The following is a 13,165-nucleotide window of genomic DNA, read 5'->3' as shown; positions in this document are numbered from 1 at the left end:
GCGGCGGCGCGTGCGGCGGCTCGTGCGGCGGCGCGGCGCTGGAGCTGCGGCGGGGCGAGCTGCGCGAGTGGCGCGGAGACGACGGGGCGGCCGCCGCCGTGCTGGCCACCCGCGCGGGGCCCGCCGCGCTCACACTGCGGACGCCCTATGTGAGTGGTGATGTGGAAACGTTACTGTGCTTCGGTCTGAAGGGCGACGTAGTAGCTAGTGAAATTACTGGCCAAATGAGACTTTGCAACCATAACTCAAGGTGAAGAGCGCAAGTGTAGTGCCGCTCGGAATTTTTGGGTTTTTCATGAATCCTGAGCGTGCATTGTAATGGGTAAGGCGTATCAATTCCCATCATCTGAACGCCCTACTCGTCTCGTCCCTTATTTTCATAAAAAAAGACTGTCTCGTCATTAGGCGACTGCTACAAGATTGTCGTGTATATTTTTATACAAGGTTATTATCCGACGTATTCCCGTTGGGAGGTTATAGAGATGACTATTCGCGATAATTTTAACCCCATATGCATTATGAAAAATTTATTATGAAAAGTTTTTAAAAATAAATCAAAATTGCAACATATAAATTTATTTGAAAGAAAATATCATTTTTAATCACATTTTTAAAAACATTCTGACAGTGTTAAAACAACAATTATCAATCCAAATTTAAAAATTTAAGCAAAAACGATATTATTTCAACATTTTGTTCAGATTTTTTTACTTAAATACCTGAAAAACAAAATAAACTTTCCTTTTATTTAAAATAATTTTAAAAGATGGCCATTTTCTTAGCTCTCCTACAATGCATAACAACTAGGAACTTATTTTAAAAAAACTACAAAAATATTACAAAAGAAGTAGGCGGAAATTCGTATTCGAACTAAACTTAGTGCTTTTTCATACGCCACAGATGCCGGTTAGCCAGCGCCGACTGTCCAGTAACACGTTCAGCTTTCACACGACCTGATTTTGTCTCCGGTAGTCTTCTCAACGTCAACACTAATACAGTCGCGTAGTAACTACGCATTCATAATTTCATTTTCAATCTTCCCTAAAAATGGATTGTGATCCATTAATTGCCATGTAAAGAAAGAAGAAAGAAAGAAAAAATGTTTACTGACGTCATTATACATTCCCATAATAATTCTTAAAGTTATACTAATCTAATTATGATCTAATGACGCCAATGGGCCCACAACTCAACATAGTTGTGGTTTCGAAATAATCCACAACGCTGGTCTTCCGTGGAAACCCAGTCGAGAGCGCTACTAACGCGCAGTCCTGTCACACGAAAGTGTACAAACTATTAATTCTTTATGAAAACAAAGCACAAAATATAGTGAAACTCGGATCTAAAATTAAAACTAACAACAAATAAAAACAATTAAACTTGATTTAAACTTGACATTGCCACACACAATGTGGATTTTGTACCGAGGATACTATCGCCGTAAAAGGAAGTCAAGAAATTATTGGGTTCATCTGATTAACATGAAAAGAGAACACTATGGAGCATTCTACAAATTATTTCCAGACCTACAAAATGATGAGAACAGGTTGTTCACGTACTTTAGGATAACAATATGCTCTTTTATCAATTACTAGCTGACCCGACAGACGTTGTTCTGTATATAATTAATAAAATAATGTTTTTATATGAATTTGTCAATAATATATCATAACATCAAAAATTACTTCGTAAAATATGCACCCTGCTGTCGTAATGAAATTGTTTCACAGCAGAACTGTCAAACCGTTTGTCGATAAATTCTCTCATAGAAATTATGTATGGACACATCAAAGGAAAAACATTTTTGTTGTTTTTATTTAATTAAGCAGCATTTTCCTATTTATTCACCTTTTAAACCTTCTCTGGACTTCCACAAATAATTCAAGACCAAAATTAGCCAAATCGGTCCAGCCGTTGTCGAGTTTTAGCGAGACAAACGAACACCAATTCATTTTTATATATATATAGATATCACAGTTTGAAAAACCATTTACAGCGTTTTGACATACGATTAGTTACATCTCCATTTTACAATTTTCGCATAAATTATAAGACATGAAGTTGTGAGATATAACGACGTGGCTGTACCTGGGCGACTGACCGCCGGTGCTTATGAAAGCTTGTTACAACAGTACAGCTCTATACAACACTGTGGCTCCGACGAGCACCCGAGCGAGCTATGTGGACACGTGTAACGAGGTGTGTGTACGGCATTCGGCAACCGGGACGTATGAAAAGGCACTTAAGGTCGTTCAAAGTCATAGTCAAATAAAAATCAACCGGCGTTAATTCCGGATTACTCGCAGGCCACACAATGGGTCCTCCTCGTTCGATCCAATGACTATCGAGCCATCGCCTAACATTGACACTAACCTTATATATATCATGTTTTGCATTGCTCGCTGCAAGACGGAAAAGGGCTATAAAGCTCTTTTCAAATAACTTAATATAAAATTTACAAATAACATAATATTAAATAACAAGAAAACATGTTGTCGACGCCTGATTTCCTATCGTCGACTGGATAAATTTAATTTTATAATTATATCGAGTCATACACCTAAACCTATCAAACAATTACTCTAATATTACTTCATTTACCTACTCTGTCAATCATACTTCATCCTTCATCTATCTGTCAAATACAACATTCATTCATTCACTCTTCTACTTCAACGACTTGCACACGACACCTCAACTACACAAGAACTATTTTATCTTATTCTGTTAAGACAGACGAAATATAAATCTTTCAGAAGACATCAATCTTTCTTTTATTCATCGCGAACACATGTTAATATTATATTATTGCCACTAAACCAGTACAAGATGTCACATAGAGCACATATGCAGGATGCAAATAATACTACCTCCTGTTTTTTCTGCCGGATAAGGTAGTTTATTCTTGTATATAAGGAAGAGGAACGGTCCAACAATAGACCCTTGTGGGGTACCATCATATTGAAAGTCCCAGAAGATCTCCTGCCATTCACATGGATCTTCTAAATATATAAAAGCACGTTTTCGAGGAGGTCAAATATTTAATTTTTCGAAAAATTTTCCACCTAGTTAAAATATTTTTTTATTGTTTAAGATATTCTGCATTCTTATTAGTTTGAATGTATTATATTACTTAGTAAGTATATATTTTTTAATAATAGTATTTATATAACTTTTGTTCTAGTATCAATTTCTGTGCAACTGCTTGGATCGAATGGCCGAGGAGTCGCAGTGGGCGGACACGGGGGACTAGCTGCCCACGACTTAACTAATAAATGACATCGCTCGACTCACTCGACTCACTCGACGACCGTCTAATATCCAGTATTTATAATTTGTATATTGTTTTATTGTATCATTCCTACAAGTATAGTGAAATTATACAACGCCATATGTATTAAATGTTACTTCTCGTATTATAACTATATTAGAGATATATTATTATTATCGAAATAAAATCGTACTTATAATTAAATTATTTAAAATTTTAACATTAATTTTACACGATTTTTACAATTATAATAAATGAACAATCGCAATATGAAATATAGTGAAATGTCTATTGTAGTTAATTAAGATGTATTTTGTTTCCTTCGCGGTGTATCGTAGCTTATGTAGACAAGACATAAATCTATATAAAAGTATAACTAAATAAGCATGTAACATAGATTTAATTTTGAGTTAATATCGAATACTATATTAAAATAATAGAGTGAAAGAGATGCTGTCACAAATATGTAAACTAATTGGTGCAAACAGCCACAAACAACTGCTACAGTGTAATATTCGTTACAGCGAGTCAACATTGCCATTAGCCTTTCCGGTCCTGGAAAACTAATCGCGCGGTATTCCTCAGATCGACGCGAATTTTGGCGCTCGCGCAGCGTTCTTTCAATGTGTATTATTTTACGTGTAGCAATAGATTGCTTATAATTAGGATGATTTGAGTGAATGTATGCGAGAAAGCTTTATTTTGCATAGTCTTACAGCTATGATTTTATACTTTGTTTACTAAAAATTGTCATAAAAATGGTTTAAGTTTTCTTTCGTGTTAATTCCGCCAATATTTATTTTTAAAACAATTCGACACGTGTTTCGCCTCTACACGAGGCATCCTCAAGATTTATTGTCTCGCCAAAATCTGGCACGAGACTGTATTTAAGTATACAAATGATTTAAGTTTTCTTTCGTGTTAATTCCGCCAATATTTGTTTTTAAAACAATTCGACACGTGTTTCGCCTCTACACGAGCCATCCTCAGGACTTGTTGTCTCGCCAAAATAAGGAAGACTTACGTCTCGTGCCAGATTTTGGAGAAAGAAAACTTAAATCATTTGTAAAATTTGCCAGAAAGAAAACTTAAATCATTTGTATAAATGGATTTCCGCAAAGTAACGCCTAATTCTATAATTTTTTTTTTCAAAAATTGTCGTGCCATGAGGTTCAAATATTTAATAAACTTCCCGATGCTATTAAAATGTTGAATATCGGTCCTTTTAAAACTCAATTATATGAATGTCTAATTAATTACAATTTCTATGCTGTATCTCACTTTTTAAATTTGTGATTTTCATTTTTATAATCTTATGTTTAACTTTGAGTACATATGTATATCACATGTATATTTTGTGTAGATGCTAATATAATGTAACAATGAAATATTATGTGCAATGTTAGAATTTTTTTATTACATGATGTTGGAGGTAATGTAATTTGCATGCCCTTTTTGGCTAATGTGTTGATTCGTATAGGACTTTGAAACACACGTTATGTAAATAAATAATTATTATTATTATAAGACCATGCAAAATAAATCATATTATAAACAAAATAAAGGTCAGAACTTGGTGATGGAGTAGGGTGCCGTACGGCACTTCCGGTTTTGGTGTATCTGTATATCTTGTATTTGGGCATATTACGTACATGGAATCAGTTGCACGTATTTCGTATTTTCATGCCATCATACGATTATGCTGCTAGGGATTTTTTTTATCCTTATTTATTTTTTTCCACCACTTTCTTCTGCCGTGAAGCGGCAGAGTGCAAGAATTGTTGTCTTTCGGTTTGAGAACTTAACATCCTATACCACAAAGTGACGAGCGAACGACAAATTGGGATGCCGCTCATAACATTGGGTTCAATCAAGGATCCTGAGCGGGGTCTAAGGGCTGGGCGTATCACAGTTTTTCTCATAGAAAAAAAAACCTGTAAATTTAAATATGCGTATCAAATGTGCTGTTCATAGGTATGAGGCAACATGTTATATATACAATGTTTTTGTCACAACCCTTTCATTTCTTCAGCGACTACACAGGCAGAACAAAGGAGTTGACGAAGCGAGATTGAGTGCCAGCTATTTTTATTTAGAATATAAACATTCGTTTTGTTTTCAATAATGAACGTTTTGAACAAATAGTATTGAAAGTAGTCTCAAATGAAGTATGAAGGCGGACATAAATTATGGTGTCGACTGTTGGATTTTTTAATATATTCAATAGGGTACCTGAAACAACTTGTATGTGTGTGTGTTGAAGCAATTACTCCATAAAGGTTGCTTGAAACATTGACGTTGGAAGAAATATTGTGATGTGTACTGTCAAACAATCTGATTTGTGCATTCAACTGGTCCATATGGTGGCTATTTTAATATTTTTCTTGCTTGCTAGGTTTTGAATGGAATTATTGATAATTGATGTTAACGATATATTTGTTTCTTTGTGATAGAGAAAATAAAATGAACCTTTTACTCCTAAGTAGATGTTTATGAAAAGAGACATTGTCTGATCAGCAATATGAGAGAAAGAGTTAAAAGTCAGATTCTGTCAACCTTATGGAAAACCTTAGCAGAAGATTTTAGTGGTACTATATACTAGAAGTATTGCAGTATCACTAAAACCATTCTAAGACTATCGGCAACTGTTAAATATTATAATGTCGGCGCCATCCTGCATTATCTAAATCGGTGTAAAATCGTCTATATCTGTTTGACGATTAATCTATTCCTTTACAATATAATAACTGTTATTGTAAAACTGTCCTAATGATAGCAGTGTTTGTAGTTAGAGTGATCTCATCAATATTGTTCATATAGCCAATGTAAATTAGTTTACGTTGTAAAAGCGTTAGAATAGCAATTATTATTGGTTACGGTTATGGAACCGTTCGCTTCCCTGTACCGCCTTACATATCCTGGTAGCGTATATTAATTGTAATCTATAAACTTAACTTTCTATCTTTTTAACTTCTATCGCCGCGTGCGTCAATTATCTAGTAACAAATGATCATAAGTCACTGACCTCTACTATTTACCACTGCTCTGACGGCTGTCAAAGTGCTTTTGTGTCTGTATGATATTCGCCATTTTGGCGCTTGTGGCCATTTAGCGAGAGTCTGTGGTACTTAAACCAATAATGACCACCTCAGCTAAACAAACATCGATAGGAAAACAATTTACAAAATAAAATTGTGTACTTTATAACGTTGATTCCTGAAGTATAAATAACACGAAAAATGACCAAAATTAATTCAAAATGCAAAAATACTTCAGAGTATTGTACGCTTCTCTCGCAGCCATTTGTATTATACGTCAAAATTAGTTCTCTGGACGCTCGCGAGGCACTTCGCAAACACAAATAGGCACAAAAAATTTGTTGTCAAATTTATGGAACAGCCTGTCCAGTGATATTTATATAGGTCAGTGTCATAAGTATAATATAAGACACCTAATTGCTTAGGGATTTAAATAAGTTTGAGAAAAATCATTAGAAATACGTCGACAGGAAGTCGCGTTTTATCTTTTTAGATTATCGAATTTATTTTGTTTTATGATAATTACTTATTATTATTATTAAATAATAATCAAAGGAACTTCGATTTCTATTTAGTGAAATGTATTTTATATATTATTTTATTGGTCCTTCGAGTCAGATCACAGTAATTTAATCTAAAATACGTGGGGAGTAATTATCATGTAATATTTAAATAAGGTTTTATGTTATCTATACCAGGCTCCTTTGCACAGGAAGCCGGCTAGATTATGGGTACCACAACGGCGCCTGTCTCTGCCGTGAAGCAGTAATGTGTAAGCTTTATTGTGTTACGGTCTGAAGGGCGCCGTAGCTAGTGAAATTACTGGGCAAATGAGACTTAACATCTTATGTCTCAAGGTGTTGAGCGCAATTATTGTAGTACCGCTCAGAATTTTTCTGTTTTTCAAGAATGCTGAGCGGCACTGAATTCTATTAAAAATATATTAATTTTAATGGTATAATGATTTGAAATATATTTTGCTTGAAGGACTTGGCTGGAGTGATCTATAAATGTAAAGTTTCACTGTGATTAATTTAACGAAATTATAATATCACAGAAGTTTGTCGTTAGTATTGACAGGCTGAAGTTCAGTGATATTAATTGAGATAACGTTAAACAAATTGTTTTATTTAGAAATTTATAAAACTAATGATGTTTATATGATAAGTTTTAACAGTTAAGCTTAAGTTGGAATAAAATTCATATTTTTAAATATTTAAACGGTTTTTGTATATCGGTATTGTTGGTCATTGAAATGTAGTGTTATATTTGAGGGAATTTATTTTGCATCGTACGCGTTTTAATCGATATTTGTGCCACACGCACTGACCTATACTATTTACCACTGGACTGGCGGCTGTCAAATTACTTTTGTGACTGTTTGATATTCGCCATTTTGGCGCTGCTGGCCATGTAGCGAGAGTCTGCGGTACTAAAACTAGTGTTGACGACCGCAGCTAAACAAACATCAATAGGAAAACTATTTACTACTTTACTAATACTTCAGAGTATTGTACGTTTCTCTTGCAGCTATTTGTATTAAACGTCAAAACTAGTTCTCTGGACGCTCGCGAGTGGCGCTTCAAATAGGCACAAAAAATTCTGCTGTCAAACATATGAAATAGCCTGTCCAGTGGTATTTATACAGGTCAGTGGCCACACGTATCTGTCCTGTGTTGCGTTCTTCTCGTTTCTGTTTAAATATTATTGCGCTGTTTCCCGTTTTTATGAATTAAGAATAATAATAATAATGAATTCTTCCCAAGGAAGCCCTCATAAAATCTTCGGTGTCCATTTTTATTGTGGACGACCTTACGTGGTACATTATTGATTTAAATCAACTTGTTCACGGTTCATCGGTGATGGTACCGACTAGTTTCGGATCTTTCAGAGGTCCTAGTGTGCTCGCGGTAACGTCCCATCTAACACTCATTTGAGTGCTTGTGTGGTTTACAAAATTTTGTTGAAAGTATATTACGATTTTATTAGGTGATACTTCCTGTATTTTTTTACGGCAGTTGATGTTTGTCACAATATCAATGGAGTCCTGCACCCTACAAACATAATACTATAAATGCTTTCTACTTTTTTATTTTAATACATGTTTTCACGTTGATTAACACAAGTATTACACATTTGATGTTAACGTGCAGTTTTATATACTTGTTTATTATTATTTATTACACAAATTAAATTTGAAAACAAAATCTGTGACCGATGCGGTACTCGAACCCACGACCATAAATCTTGTATGTCTTGTTCAACTCTCAGGTTGGAAGAGCGCTCGCGCGGAATGTGAGAGGTCGCCCATTCGAGTCCCGCATCGATGATAAATTTTGTTTTCAAATTTAATTTGTGTCTATAATCCCAGAAGTGAGGGTTGTCACTTTAAAAAATAACAAATTGTTTGTTCTTTATTGTTTTAAAATATAACAAAATAGTGTCATTTAATTATAATTGATTTATATTGAAATTAATTTATTGAAGAATTGTCATATAATATATACTTAAGGAGAATACCTCTTGAATTCTTTTCACACTTGCTATTTCTTTTACTTAAGTTAAGAGTAAAAGAGATAGCCCCGCCTATACCGTGTCATTATATTTTGAATGTACTTGTGCCCCTAACAAGTTAGACACAGACAAGTTTAGTTGTATTTTCTTTGATTAACGCGAGTGTTACGCATTTAAATAAAACACCTTTTAAGGGATTAAAAGACGTGTAATTGTAACTTAAAACTCTGTTTTTACATTAGATTTATGCGTAAAAGTTTCATATTTATTTTAGTTAACGCGACGTTCCAAGACCTTTTCAGATCTCGTTTTTGTAACGTCCCCCTTGAAACGTTTTAATCCTTTAAAAAGTGTTTTATTTATACATATTAAGACGCGGGCCACATATACTTTATTACAGTATTTATTACGAGTTCAAATAGTTTAACCAATTTGATGTATGGTTTTTGTATATAGATGTATTTATATAGTGTTCGAACAGTTATAAATTTATAAAGCGTTCGTTTTATGACATTGTGTACTTAGCTTACTTGGTTGGAATTGAGTCGATGGTGGTAGCTTTATAATATTATATAGTTCTATGAATTTTATTGAAATTGGAGATTTAATACACTCTCTCTCTAGTCGTTCCCTCATGAATGAGGATCGTGGTCATCAACAAGTGGTCCACACTTGGAGTGGACTATTTGTTTCCATCGGCTTCTGTCCTTCGCGGCCCTAAACGACGGAGCTAAACCACGGGGACCTGGAGTCATTAATTTGGTCGCTCCATCTAGTAAGAGATCAACTACTATCAATTTCTCCAGGCTATCATTACCCCTTCGCATTATGTGGCCAAAATACGAAAGAATTCGTTGGTCGAATATCGTGGACAGACAGGTTTTTATCAAGATAACGATGATCAAGATAAAAGAGCTGTGAGATAATCGACACATTTGTTCTCTTGACCGTCCAAGGTATCCTCAACATACGCCTCCAGCACCACATATCCAAGGCATCAATCAAGGCCTTTCTCTTTAATACACAGTAGTGAATAATAACAGCGACTTCACAGTATTTTCGTGCTTGTATAAATATAGAATACGATCCCGAATATAATAGCAGCCGAGTATGCGGTGCGACCTGTTAGACGAGCATTTTTATTAGTTCCTATGTCTGTAATATATACTACGTTATTGTATAATCTGCCACAGGGACGGCATGAGCTGAAAACACAGAGACATTGCATTAATACTATATTATTTAAAATATTTATTTAATAATTAATTTATTCGTCTTAACTATTCAGAGTGTTTAGTTGAATAAAATATTTATTGGACATAATACAATGAATATTTCAATGCTCGATAGTTCTAAACGATAAACAATAAAGAAATCATGTATAAAGATTTAATTGGTGTATACGCCACGAAAATCGCAAAACAAATGATTATCCCGTAGGATATTTCGTAAGTCTATGTGCAAACATCGTCAATAGTCAACAGCTGTTTGCAACAGCAGCAATTTGAATCATAATCTCATAGTGCGTTAACAATAAATATAATTTGCTCTTACTATTGGCAGCTCAGCTTCTATCATAGGTTAGCCACGTCTTGATGTTACTATTAACACGCAAGACCAGCGTCCAGTGTGTATGTACCTTAATGTAGCAACACGTGCAATAATCACTCGCCTCAAAGGACAGCTGGCTGGCTATTGTTATATCAAATTTGTCGTTACGCAGTTCAGCTTTTGCATGTACTTAATATTAAGAGAGCATAACAAAGAGCGTTTACACACAGAGCTGACGCGGCGCGGGTTTACGAACTCCTATCCTTCCTACAATTACGTGGATACGTGATGACTCCTTTATGTATGTTGTGAGAAAAATGGCTTATTTAATTATTTACAAATGTATTTTCGCTCGTGCAACCCATAAACTCAGTATACTAGCGCAATAGACATAATCCTGCTTATTACGGCGAGACTAAATTTAAAATGTTCATTTGTGCTAGTTTTATAGATGTGTTAGTGAGTTAGTGAAGTGAGCAGTATTTTGCTTTTAGATAATCCCTATGTCAAATATTGATAAACGGCGTCATATTCACGTATATAATATTTTATTTTCTATCACATATTTATTTTTAATTAATATAATCTTTACTGCGTATATAAAATGTAATACAAAATATTTTACTGAATATGTTCTACGAAAATAAATAAATGTTTCTTTATTTGGATTGTTGCTGTAGATAACAACTCAATCTAACTAAGAGCACGACACCTAAATATTTTTTAATTAATATCCGTTAAAACACAAAAATTACGATATAAACACAAAAAATGAAAATGCAGTCTAATTTGACAGGAGACTAATGGACACTAATTTGATTCAAAACGGTTTCACGGTCCATCTATTCCGTCTCTTTCTCACACCTAGGTTTTTGTGTAAGGATAGGTATCTCACTCTCACACAGGGTTCGTCTTTTACGCTAGTATACTAAGTTTATGGTGTAACGACTAACCCCAAGCCTGTTAATGGATTGGTGGAGTATAACATGTTTACGGTTGTAACTGTTGATTGGTGTCGAACTTACCTAAAGTAATATAATATAAAAATCATGTTATATACTGTTTCCGCTTCTTCGCTAGCCGTTTCTGGATCATTAACCGCTATAATACTTGAGAAATGTATGACTCCCGTGAAAATATCATTAGTTTGTGTTAAATACTGTTGGTGTTGAGTTGCCGCACCGGTGCCGCGCGCCGCCCTTGTGTCGCACATCTTATAGTTGTGTGTGTCGTTTAATACTGTAATCATGTAATGTACTTTATGACTAATGAAATAATTATTAATACGAATATCAGTCTTGAATGTTAAATTTAAATTTTCTATCAATTTTATAATAGTTTTTGCTGATGTGTATGGATTATGGATCATTGTAACCTAAATATTATAACGATATAATTAAAGTGGTGATAAATAATATGTTGTATTCGAGTTTTAATTATTTCTACGGGCCTAATGAAACTGAAAATTAATTAAAATATACACATTTCATTACATTTTCTAAAAGTGAGCCAGCAGTGCTAATGTGTGTGAGAGAAGAGTGTTTGCTAACGAACTTGGAATGTAGACATTCCATAAAATAACTTTTTATATCAAACCCAGTAAAAAAGCGAATAGAAATTTTTTTGATTAATTTATCTAAACTTTTTGTGACGACCCTACCAAAATAAATAACTATATTGCCTGCTCTTAAGAAGCTTAATCTCTGTACCATTTATTTACTCATGTGACACGGCTGTGTTAAAAACCCTCGACAGCTCGTTTGCAATAACCTACTTTCCACCCATGTATCACAATGTTATATTTCAGAATTAAGTTTTTGTTCTATTTCATTTAATTTCAAAGACATATACCTAATCTTAATTCTTTTGTGAGTAATATTAACCCACACACTCATGAATCGATCTTTTTACACTATAAATTGAGTCGTAGCGTGTAATAAAGTGGAGAATACCTGTCGCACTAACGCTTCGCAAATGATATTGCACTGTTAGCCAGCAACACTGAGGATCTACAGGCTATGTTGGAGGAGCTATATTCTGCATCTCTTAACGTTGGTCTAAAAATGTACAGCCTAAAAACAAAAATTATGTGCTGCAATGCGAGGCTGAATATGTGACCTTGCACGGTCAACGGATGGACAGTGTTGCCGAATACGTCTATTTAGGTCAAGTTATAAGTCTCAACAGGAACGTGAGATAAAGCGACGTATTCAGGACAGGATGGGTTGGGGGCTTTCGCAAACTTTCCGACGTGTTCAGGGACAAACGAGTTCCTTTAAACCTCAAGCGCCGCACATTGGAACAGTGCGTCCTATCTGTAATGGTTTATGAAGCCGAGAGTTGGATGTTGACTCGGCAGCTATTTCACCGACTAAAAGTCTCCCAAAGGGTATGGAATGAGCGATGTTGGGGATTTCTCTACACGATCACGTCCGGAACACTGAAATCCGCAAGAGAACGGGACTAACTGACATAGCAAAGACCATAGCCTCTAGGGAGTGGAAGTGGGCGGTCCATATTTATCGTACGTCCGATGGAAGATGGGGCAAAAAGTTGTTGGAGTGGAGACCACGAAAGGGGTTCAGGTATTGTGGGAGACAGCCAGTAAGATAGACGGATGAGTTGGTCCGAGCGGCTGGGAAGGGCTGGATGTGGAAAACTCAGGACCGCACAAAATGGTCTAAAATGTAAGAGACCTTTACTCAGTATTGGGTAGATTAAGGTTGAAGAAAACGTATCATAAAACCGCAAACCGTGCTGTAAATGACCTGCCTACACGCTCCTCTGATAT

At 35.0% G+C, this 13,165-nt stretch overlaps 1 long non-coding RNA gene across 1 annotated transcript; it reads left to right on the top strand.

Annotated features, from left to right (window-relative positions):
* The first annotated feature begins 92 nt into the window (after positions 1-92).
* LOC126968615 (uncharacterized) lies at positions 93-11,791 on the top strand. Its single transcript, XR_007730264.1, has 2 exons — positions 93-149; positions 3,185-11,791. It is a non-coding gene; the product is annotated as an uncharacterized LOC126968615 (long non-coding RNA).
* The last annotated feature ends 1,374 nt before the right edge of the window (positions 11,792-13,165 follow it).

The sequence above is a fragment of the Leptidea sinapis genome, chromosome 16 (assembly GCF_905404315.1).
Source record: "Leptidea sinapis chromosome 16, ilLepSina1.1, whole genome shotgun sequence".
Taxonomy (NCBI): domain Eukaryota; kingdom Metazoa; phylum Arthropoda; class Insecta; order Lepidoptera; family Pieridae; genus Leptidea; species Leptidea sinapis.
The sequence above is the reverse complement of the archived record's forward strand: the minus strand, read 5'-3'. Positions and strand labels throughout refer to the sequence as shown.